Source organism: Poecilia latipinna, unplaced genomic scaffold (assembly GCF_001443285.1).
Source record: "Poecilia latipinna isolate Pla-1442-1.1 unplaced genomic scaffold, P_latipinna-1.0 Scaffold1610, whole genome shotgun sequence".
Lineage (NCBI taxonomy): Eukaryota > Metazoa > Chordata > Actinopteri > Cyprinodontiformes > Poeciliidae > Poecilia > Poecilia latipinna.
In genome coordinates this window covers 62,644-73,193 of record NW_015114226.1, presented here as the reverse complement: position 1 = coordinate 73,193, position 10,550 = coordinate 62,644, and the positions used below count along the sequence as shown (strand labels likewise).

Below are 10,550 nucleotides of genomic sequence, written 5' to 3'. Positions count from 1 at the left end.
CATATAACGCACACCAACACACACACTCACACACACACACACACACACACACACACACACACACACACACACACACACACACACACACACACAGGACACTTTCTACAGAGACCAATTAACCTAATAGTTATGTTTTTGGATTGTGGGAGGAAGAAGGAGTACTTCGTACAGCATGCTAACTCCGTACAGTCACCCCAGATTGGGATTCAAACCCAGGACCTTCTTGGGACAAGTGGAGGATCAAATGCTGCCGTAGCACGTCGGTTTCTTTTTCGTTTTAATTCAAGCAGGAGTCAAAGTTGCACCGTAAGTGTGCCTGCATGAAAGCTCGTTGTGGAGAGGTTCCTTTGGGACGTCGGGCTGTGAGACGAGCTGCGCACAGCGGCGCTACAGCGAAGCTGCGACTGTGACAAATGAGACGGAGTTGCAGAGCAGCCAAAGCGTTGCTGCTGCATTATAGTGCACCTTTATTCAGGCACGATTGCGGCGCGTGTTCAGAGCGGGACGGTAAATGGGTCAGATGCGCTGGAGGAGAATGACCTTGGGAATTTTGGCCTGCTTCTCTTCCTGCCTCTGCAGATGCATGCCTTTACGTCAGGTTGGGGAGGAAAAGGCGGCGGCTGACAGAAACAGAACCTCCTCCGCCTCCTTCCTAAAAAATGTTACCTCTGAAAATACAGCACATAGTTTCCTTAAGGTATCTCAACTTTTTTTGACTTATAGTGAGCCCTGAAAGTTTTCTACACCAAGCTTTACGAAATACCTTTTCTTCCTGATCTCCAAATATCTCTGAGTGTTTTGTGTGGCTAAAAACTTGGGTCATTTATAATCTTTGGGCCACAGTCAGTCAGGCCATTTCAGGTATTTTTCATAATCAAAACTCCTGAACCCGGCCAGCTGTGGACAAGAAGATTTCTTTTCATTGTCTGGCTCAGTGGTGTCTTTCTTGGTGGACGGGGATATGTGGGTCGCCAGCTATTTTAATCCATTATGTTGCCAGGAATACCTGAGGGAGTGTGCAAGTGCTGCTGCTGTGTGTGTGTGTGTGTGTGTGTGTGTGTGTGTGTGTGTGTGTGTGTGTGTGTGTGTGTGTGTGTGTGTGTGGATAATTGCATTTCGGCTCTGAACTCATCGCCAAGTGTGTTTGAACAAGTTGCAGAGGAGAGTGCAAGTTAGAAGTGCAGGAAAATGTGATATTTTACTAATTGCAAACACATCAGAGTTTTTTTTTCCCTTCTTTTTTACTTTGACAATGTTTAAGTAGCTTTTACTTCTGTTTACTGGAGTCTTTATTCTTTAAAAAAAACAACAAAAGGACTGTTTCAGACAGCAGGTGACTGTTTTTCCTTCTTTTTTTGTTGTTTTATCAGCGCATAAAGCCGTTGTTCATTTGATCAAACCGTGCACATGTCATCATCAACACCATGTTTCTGTTGTTTCTTAGGTGACAGCACAAAGAAAAGGTAGTGATTAAAAATAAATGCGATGCCGTCGTACGCCGCCTCTCCCTCCCCCTCTTCCTCCGTCCGTGATGTTACCCGGAGAGACGCTGCTTTTCCTCGAATGCATGATAGTTTACATGGTTTTTTTTAAGCTGTCATCTTGAGTTTCCTACTGACATGGCACAGTAGAGCTAAGAAAAAAAAAAAAACTAAATAAACAAGCATCCAAATCCAATCACTGGCCGATTTACAACAAAAAAAACAACAACCAAGAAATACCTTTTTTATTTTTGATTTTATATAAAATATAAAAATGAGATTAAAAAGAGCTGCTTCCACTGTAAATCAGTGTAAATACCTCTGTTATTGATGCAGTAGTCGTACTATTGTACTTCCTTTCTATGCAAGTAATTGTCCTAAACTTGTTTTAAACTTATTAGAGTTTTTGGTTTTGCGAAAATCTTTTACATGTCAACTTTAATACCTGAAAAAATAATTGAAATATTTCAAAGACAAATGAATTGTTTTGAATAATAAACGCTTTAAATATGACTTCCCCGATGGGATGGACAAATGTCCTGTAAGGATGCAGATTTATTGCAACCATGGAAACTGTACAAGATTTTTTCAAATCCCAAACATTATTTTTTATTTATTTATCTTTCTAACTATTGATTCCACAAAATCAGCAATAAACATCACTATTTAAAAAAAAAATAAGAGTAAAAGCTGATATTGTGGCCTGTTTGGGGATAGACTGCACCATTAAAGTCGCTCAGTTTTTTTTTTGTTTGTGCGTTTTGCTCTCTTTGCCAACAAATAGCAAAATGGATTTTTAAACACTTTAACTATTGTTATAGCAGAACATCGCGCCGAGCTTGTAAGTCATCATATCTCCCGTCCCTTTCATCTGATTTAAAATCGTTTCTAGACCGCCTTACAAACATGAGATCATGCGGCTCACGATGCTGCAGCTCGAAGGTCGCAGGCACAGACAAAGGAGCTTTTTCACAATTACGCACATTAGACTGGACATGGTCTCGGTTTCCTTCTGGATGATAAGCAAATGTCCCTTTGATGCCAATTGTAAACACAACGTTATTTTGTTATTTATTTATTTTTTTTCTTTTTGTGCGAGTGCATGCCCGTGGGAGACGGGAGCCGTCTGAATTATTAAAGCGTGAACTGCCAGAGTGGAGGAGAGTGTTTCTTTTTTACCCCCAAGACTTTCATGCAGAGACGGTTTCATCTGCAAATGCGCAAACAGACACACACACACACACACTCTCTCTCTCTCTCTCTCTCTCTCACTCACACATCGAGGTTGCATGACTCATGCAGCCACCTGCTTTGCTTTCCAGCAAGGCCGATGAGATCAGTGGCTTCCTCAAAATACCAAAACCTCTGGAGGTACAGAAGACAGAAGGCAACCCTGGTGTGTCTGAAAAGAAAGGAGAGAAGGTGTGATGACGATGGCTGCCTCCCAGGAGTCTCTCTCTCACACACGCACACACACAAAATCTGGTGCACGTTTCCTTTTTAGGATTTTCTTGTAGTTAAATTAAATGCCTGTCACACAAACCCTCAGTAATGTGTTGAATCAGCAGCTGGACGATGAAGCCTTTAAAAGTTCTTTTGGCAAAAATAATAATATTAATAATGATAATTATGGGCTGCAACATAGAGAAGATTATCTGCCCAACCAAATAATTTTTTATCAATGAATATCTGCTGTTTGCGGATCCTAATCCTCTTCATACAAACCAAACCAGGTGCTCCCATTCAAGGTTTGAAAATGTAGCGAACAGTCCGATTTAGAAAGACATGAAACATACAAACTGCGCCGTGGCTTGAATGCTGAATAAAACATTAAAGCTTCCTGTTATTTGTGACCTTTTTACATGGATGTAAGAAGAGAGGGCCATGTTCCCTGTGAATAACTGAGGACTGAATGTGAATGCATACAATCTAAACAAGATTTTAACCATTTAGCCGCACCACAAAAAGTCGTTTTGTGCTCAGAGATGCAGCAGTGGAGACTGACTTACTACCTGAATATTTATTCAAATAAAATAGACATGTCTCTCTATCAAAGTGAGCTTCTTCTTCTTCTAAACATTTAGTTTCAGCTCCCCATAAGGTTTTAAACACACGAGGCCTAACATACAGTGGACCCCTGTCACATATTCAACTATTTTTTTATTTTTCTGGGGGACTCCAAATTACTTGTGGAAAATTCATCCACTAGCAGATATTTTTTTGACGGCACATCCTGAAATATTTGAACGAATTTGCGGCTTCGGATCCTAAAATACAGCAATGCTGCTTGGCTAAGATGGTTTCCATTGTGTGGATTAATTCATTGTAAGGTAGATTTGGCAGTTCAGAGCATTTTCTAGTCATTTATGACTTTCAGCTGTAAAATGAATAATGAGTATACATTAATACAATGATGTTAGCACATGATGGATTTAAGCTTTTTTTGTTTAAATATTCTTCCTGACTCTTAAATGTTTATTTGGTTTAAATAAATCAAACAAAGCAGAAATGGACTCTTGTCCAGTTAAAGAGAACCAAACTCCTCTGGTGTGAAAGTGCCAAAAAAAAAAAAAAAACTCCAAAAAGTTTCCTTCTGTAAAAGCATCAACCAACAACAACGTGATCCTTCACATATTGTGTAATGTCAACATCAGATAAAGATTAGGGGAAACTGAAAAGAAAGATTTTAAAACTATTGTTTCATAGTTTCTAGAAAACAAAGTTCACATGTTCAATCATTACAGGTTTAGTTTATTCTGTGTCCAGGAAGCAACACAAAAATGTTTGCCTTCAGTCACTGAAGCACAGAAATGAAGAACAACTTCTACCAGGACATTTTAATCAGACCTGCTCAGGATGCGCTTGGTGATATTCCTATCAGTGTCTAGTCTTTATGAAGCTCTAGTGAAGAACGGAAACCCGAACACGCAGCTTCTGAAACGTCCTTTGACGTTTTGTTGGAGATTAGATGTTATAGTGCGCACCGCGATAACTCGATTACTGATCCTGATCGTCTAATGGCCCTCTGATATATTTACATTAGTCTATTGGAGACAATGAAGTGAAACGACTGCAACATACAGCCAGGGATCAGCTGCTGTTGCTTTTTAATGGATTGACCCTTTCTGTGCATGAGGTGCATGTGTGTCTGCGTGTGTGTGTGTGTGTGTGTCTGCGTGTGTGTGTGTGTGTGAGAGAGAGATGGAGTGGTGGGGGGATAAAGTGGGGGATGAGGTCATTGTGTTGTGTGAGCATGCGTGACTCTCTTTGGGTGTGTGAAATAAAGGGTGGTGGATGTATAAGTGATGACTTCATTCGTTATGTATTAATTTATGCTTTGACTTGTCCCTTCAGTCGTGTGTGTGTGTGTGTGTGTGTGTGTGTGTGTGTGTGTTAACCATTTACGAATGTGGAAAACCAACAGGAGAAAAGCTTTTATTCCAGACAAAAGCCAGTTTGTGTAAAGATAAAATTGAATTAGTGATGCACACATGAATTTGCCAACAAACTTTTTTTTGTTCATCACAAATGAAATGCAGACATGTTCAACAAAACGTGTATAAAAAAACAAACAAAAAAAAAACCCTGAATCTTTTACAGTCTGCAAATGAGTACGCAAACATTTTTTTATATGGATTGTGGAATAAGAGAAAATGTGCTGCAGGTTGTAGTTTTGAATCAAACGGTGCATAGATATTATATCTATCTGATCTTTGCAAAACTAAAAACATGTCCATTAAGCACAACAATCTAAAAATTGATAAAAAGAAAAAACCCATATATTTTCCATATTTGACCCGCTGATGACCGATCACAACTGATCAGGACGACGACGGCTGGTTCCAGTTGTTTTCATTAGGAGGAAAAATGACTAATAAACTTGTGAAACCCTGATCAGTTCATCTATATAGTAAAAGTGCAGATGCACAGATTGGGTGTTTATGATATTAAAGGGGAAAAAAACTAGAGTTTTTACAAATCTTTCCATGTTTTCCACACAGTATGTCCCAGTGTAAATCAGTCCTCACAGATTAAATTTGAGAAAACATCCAGATTCTCTCCACCACAAAGCTTCATTCATTAGCCGTCCATTTGCAGCCCCCTGCGTTGCTAACAGAAACACCACCTGCGCAACGTCAACCTTAATGTGGTAAAACGTCCTTTATCGGCCAACTGCTAAATGCTGCACTAAGTGACTGTTGTAAACACAAATTAATCAGGAAGCTCACCTTGTTTCAAAAACATTTTAAGAAATTTGTGTGTGTGTTAATGAGGATGGGAGTGTTGTGGATAAAATCAAACCCAGGTCATCTTCTTAGCTGCTTTTTCATAAAAGCTTTTTTTTTTTTTAAAAATCCTTTTGTATCGTTCTGTTTGACCAAAGTCGTCTCTCGCCGTCCGTTGTTTTACTTTTCAGTTTGTTTCTCTCCGCCAGCAGCCGGCATCTGCCAGGTGAGGCGGTCGGAGTGACGCCCTGGATGGAGGCGGGTCACAGATGTGTCACCAGATGTGGTTTCCAAGTAACGACCCTCCTTTTCACCCAGCCGAAAACACATTCCTTCGGAGTTCCGGCTCAGCGGCGATCGAAGACTTTCCCACTCGGTTGGAGTGTTGATTCAGAGCTCCGCTCTCCGCTTGTCTTTGATCTGTAAACACTACGCCGAGCGGCATCGTCGGCAGGTCAACAGTGTTGTTGACTTTCTGTCTCTGATACGCATCGGCGCGTCTCCCGCACACTTCCTCTGTTATCAGCTCCTTTTCCAGAGAGCAGCGACAGGCTGCAGTGGGAGCGCTCTCAGAAGGAAGGGCCTTTATTCTTTGGGCAGCAAATAAAAAAGACGCAAACATTTTGGAACTGGTCAGTATGATGCCAAACTCGACGCTTCAGTTCAATATTTCTCAAAAATTCTGGGAGAATATGGTTTTATTGAGATTGACGCCAAAATGATTTATTTAAAAAAGAAAAAAAACATTAGCAGAACCAAATTATTAACTTTTTTCTGCCAGTATGAAAAAACAACCAATAAAGCAACTGTTCAGAAAAAAGGACAAAGAAACATAAAGAAACTTCATAAATATGTTGGATTCTTTTGTGTTTTCTGAACAACTTTGGCTGATCCTTTTTTCCATTACTCCCTTTTTTAACTTTTATTTGTCTTCCAGTTTATTTTCTCCTATAAAAACTGTAATTTCCAGTTTGTCGCATTTTCACAACATTAGGTAGTTATGGAAAGTAATTTGGGAATCCTCTGCATATGTTCAAATTTTCAGCATTTAATGACATTTTTACTTGATTTGATGATAAATTAACAATAAATCATGAATAAGTAAACGTAAACGTAAAAGTTTTCTAAAGCTCCCTGAGGCTGTGCAAATACTGTTTAAAAATATGTGACTCAATTCCGTCTCAAAGTCCAGTTTGAACCATAAATAAAATAATCTTGATGCAATGACATTTTTTTCCCCTATTGTACCTGAAGCCCCTGACAGGAAGAGTAACCCCTCTTCATCGCAGCTGGATGTTTTGTAGATTCAGGTTGTCACCTCGGCTCCTTCGCCACGCGGCCTCACCGCTGTAGATGTCTCCTTTAGCGCGCGCGCTCGGAGCTCGAAGACGCGCTCTGTGGTGTCGCTGCTGACGCAGGTTCGCGCAGAGGAAAGATGACAGCCCCTCTTCATCTTCAGCGTTTTCGCCGGATGACTGCGCCGACCATTTTCCCTGTTTTCTTTTGTTCCGCTCTCCGTCTCACTCCTCCCAACCCCTCGTCACGTCTTTGTCTCAGTGTTGTTCGCCGCGTCGGCTGCCTTTCTTCGTCTCTCTCATCGCCCTGAGCAGTGGAGATTAGGCTGACACGTGGGGCGCGCGCGCACACACACACACACACACACACACACAATCCGGCGTCGCTTAACAAGCTGTTAACCCCCCATTTATAAGTGTGGCCTGTAAATCAGCTCGGTGAAAGGGAGTGTAATCCCTGCCGGACGATTTAATGGTAATCTCCATATCCTAAATAGATTACACACAAGCGCTCGCGCGCGGACGCACCCACATGTTGTCTGCAGCCCTTCCAGCTGGCTCGAGGAGAACTAAAGCTAAATAAAAATAAACACTCGCTCTTTTTTTAGTCATTTTCTGGGTCATTCAGAGTAGCAGATGCACTTTGTTTTTGTCATAACTTCACACGTCTTTACTTTTTAATTTTAGGTTTTTTTTTCTTAACCAGAATGTAATGGTTATCTTTTTATAGCCGCCTCGCTTTCATGTGTTTTAATAAGCGACGTTACAAAGTGACAGGTAGTGTTGAGAGTCTGAGGCTGCTGCAGTCATGCGGAGGCCACCGGTGACTTTATATATCTGATTAATTCTGCTTTATTTTTAGCAGCGTCTTAAAGATCTAACAAACAGGAACTTCAAAAACGGTTTCTTCTCTTTCACATCAGGAAAAACTCAGGACAGAATGGAAACGGGCAAAAAACAACAACAACAAAAAAAAGCGATTCGATTCGTCTCCTCTTTCATCCCATCGGTTTTATTTTAATTTCTTTTCACTTTTGCATTGTGGTGTCAATAGATATTCATTCAGTTTGGTCTGGTAGCATTTTTGTGTTTTTCATTCACGTTTTTGGCACCAAAAATAAATAAATAAATTTTAAAACATCTTAAGAGTCTGAAGACACCTTGATGTCAGCGTAGAGTAAATGCTTCAGGACTACAAAAAGAGTCAGAATTTCCTGACACTTGTTCACTTGCGCCCCTCAGCGAAAGCCGTAGTTTAGAGAGAAGCTGCTGCGGATCAAACTGATCTCACTGTGCAAATACATCAGTCTGGCAAGGGAGAAGGAAATCTTCATTAGTTGCTCTAAAATCTATTTACCGTCAAAAAAAAGTTCAAAAGAGGCCGGCTGTGCCTTTAAATGAAGTTAACACGACGGGAAAAAAGGTCAACATTTTTGTTAAAAGCAGCGAAAGTCGTCTGACCTCCAGTAGATGAATCTTTTTCTTTTTCTTTTTTATATATATTTTTTTTAACATCCAGGTTAATTTTTCTTAACTTCTCAAGCTTACAGTGAAAGCAAAATCAGAGCAAACTTCTCTAAAATGTTGTTCTGAGCTGCTGAGTTGTTTGTATTTTGTGGTTTTATCACAGGGACCTATTGTTACTAACACTGGTGGGCGTGTTTGTTCCTGGTTTGCAACCTGGTAAAATCCTGGAGCGCGTATGACTGCGGTTGTTAAACAAAAATAAAACGCTGCCCGAGCGCAATCTGCACTTCTGCTTAAAAAAAAGAGCTTAAAAAGACTGAAATATACCAACACTGACCTCTAATGGATACAAAGTTTGACCTCCTAAACGTGGATCAACATGGTGTCAAACGTTCCTCCTACGTTTTGGTTTATGTTGACAAAACATCACACAAGTTTTACTGCAAATCTTCCATTTCATCACATCCCTAAAGCTGACGGATCTGATGCAGATGTGGTGACCGTGTGGAGTTCAGTGAACTACTTTTCATGTTCCAGTAACCAGTTTGAGATGATTTGACTGTTCTCAGCTACAAACTTCGATGTGACTTTTTTGTGCTGCTGTTGCAACATCAGCTTCAGGGCTGGACGCGCAGTTCTCCGCATCCCTCGGTTGTAACGAGTGATTATTTATTTAGTGTTTTAATATTTTAGCTACTGTTGCTTTTTCAGCATCTGGAACCAGTTTGCCCATTTTCCTCTGACTTCTGCCGTCTTGTCCACTGGATAATTTCTCAAAATGTAAATCTTATGTTTGGTTGCGTTATAAAGATGAATAGTTTCTGAAATTACAAAAAAAAAAAAAAAAAAATCCTAAATTCTTGCACCAACACCACTTTCAAAGCCTCTTAATGTTCCCTTCCTTCCCCAATCTGAATGCATTCGTTTCCTGCAGTGTGAGCGGCTGAATCAATGTGCTTACAGATAATTGTGTACCTAATAAAGTGGCCAGGGAGCGTGGTCATTACCCAGAACTCCACGAGCCGGACGGCCACCTCCGGGACGTTTATCTCCTGCTTCTGTCTTTGGGTGTGTGGGAAACTTTTAATAAGGCGGCTGTCACTTTCAGCAGATAAATGCATCGGTTCGGCCACACAAACACCGCCAAGAACCTGGAAGGGCTAATTTAACTCCTAAAGAAAAGATTAATGTTTAATGGCTTTTTAGTGGATCGCACAGCAGGGGACGCTGGAAAATAAAGGCTTACTTTGTAATTTAACACTGCAAACAATGAAGCGACCCTGCTGCAGCAGATAAAATCTGTTCGATCTGCTGCGTCGCCGTCGCCGTCGTCTTTCTAGACTCATTTCCTGCTGGGAATCTTACTTGTTTATCTTTTCGACATAAATATACAAGACGGCTCAGTATCAGCGAAGATAAAATGCAATCATAATCACGTACTTGCTTATTAGTATCATCTGCTCTGTCCTGAATAAAAAACAAAACAAATTTTTCACTCCCTGCGAATGATCGCTTGCGTTAAGTGAACAGTAGGAAACGCTGTTGTCGACACTCGTGTACGCCCAGCAGCCATTAAATAAATGTATTCCTCAGATTGCAGGCTGTCAGCAATACACCAAGAATACATCAGGGGTAAGAGTCAGCATGTGTGCTCTAGTTAGCTGTGTGTCCTTCCAGCACACACACACACACACACACGCAGACCCTGAGCGCCACAACGTTGACATCATATATAAACACCATCATCATGCAGAACATCATTTAACAGCTTGTGGTGTCTGCGAACGACGCGTGGGTGATAAAATTGGCCTCGTCGTTCAGAGCAGCAGCCATTTAAACTAAATGATTGTCACTAACAATAAGCTCATTTAACCGAGTGAGAAATGGCCGACGAGCGACAGTTCAACAAATAACTGCCGGGTGAGCTAATGAGCTCTCCGCCACCGTGGCACAGCGGAGAGCTGTTGGAGTTAAAGCCGGGAGAATAAAAAAAAAAAAAAAAAAAAAAAAAAAAAATTAAAAAACGGGGTTTAACCCCTTTCTGTTTTTTTTTTGGGTGGATTTAGAACACATTCCTTTTA

General features: G+C 40.7%; 1 protein-coding gene and 1 long non-coding RNA gene across 2 annotated transcripts in view; one reads left to right on the top strand and one right to left on the bottom strand.

Annotated features, from left to right (window-relative positions):
• LOC106963983 (uncharacterized) overlaps window positions 1–4,617 on the bottom strand; it is a 17,486-nt gene extending 12,869 nt beyond the window's left edge. Inside the window, exon 1 of the long non-coding RNA XR_001428301.1 lies at window positions 121–4,617. This is a non-coding gene — a long non-coding RNA (uncharacterized LOC106963983). The remainder of the gene's footprint in view (window positions 1–120) is intronic.
• The window catches only part of LOC106963981 (Krueppel-like factor 7), a 77,011-nt gene that overhangs the window by 15,760 nt on the left and 50,701 nt on the right, over window positions 1–10,550 (top strand). The gene's annotated exons all lie outside the window — the stretch shown is intronic.